The following is an 844-nucleotide window of genomic DNA, read 5'->3' as shown; positions in this document are numbered from 1 at the left end:
AAATAAATTTTAATCACAACAACTGCAACCCATCATTGTTCAGGACCAACCCAGAGTTTTATAGTATTTTCTGGGGTTTCTAGAAGTTAATAGTCATGGTTTCATATTTGTCCTTTTAAAAAGCTGAGCTTTCTGAAATTAAAACTTCCTAAAATGACAGATGTGACACTATTGTGACAAACATTGCCTTTCCATGCTTTGACATGCCAGGAAGATACAGGTGCTCTCTGACCAGGAATTCAAGCAGAAGCACAGTAAATGCTGACCAGCATGTGCGTAGATCAAGCTATGTGGTACAGGGACACTTCTTATGGATGCAGAGGATAAGATGGTGTAAGTCAAGTCTGTGTAACACAGCTACGGTAAAATAAAGGTTAAAAAAATGCAAATTATTACACTCAATTTAAAATTACTCTAAAGAAACAGTTAACTTTTCTTACCTTTAGGAAAGCTTGAAAGAAATTAAAACTAGAATAAAATTTCCAAAACTGTTTTGCAAAAAATGTCACCCAACACAGATGCTTCCACTTATGGAACTTGTCATTTACTTTGTATCATCAGGAATTCAGCACAACCAAGAACAAAATCATTACCTCTCTTTAGTTCACATAGGAATAAGAGATAACACACTATACACACCTTAACTGACCATGAAAAGATTGTTTTATTCTGTGAAAATATTCTCAACAGAGAACACGATCTTAAACAAAGCATTTACCATTAAATCAACATGTGCACAAAAAGAGTAAAAATTACTGAAAAATTAAAGATTTCTTTTGGACGATTCACATGTTCAAAATTTAAGAATGATTTAAACTGTGCAAGTACAAATGTTTGTCCTATT

Source organism: Leptonychotes weddellii, chromosome 4, assembly GCF_054177405.1.
Source record: "Leptonychotes weddellii isolate Sample4059 chromosome 4, ASM5417740v2, whole genome shotgun sequence".
In the NCBI taxonomy this organism is placed as follows: Eukaryota; Metazoa; Chordata; class Mammalia; order Carnivora; family Phocidae; genus Leptonychotes; species Leptonychotes weddellii.
This window is presented reverse-complemented; position numbering follows the sequence as displayed.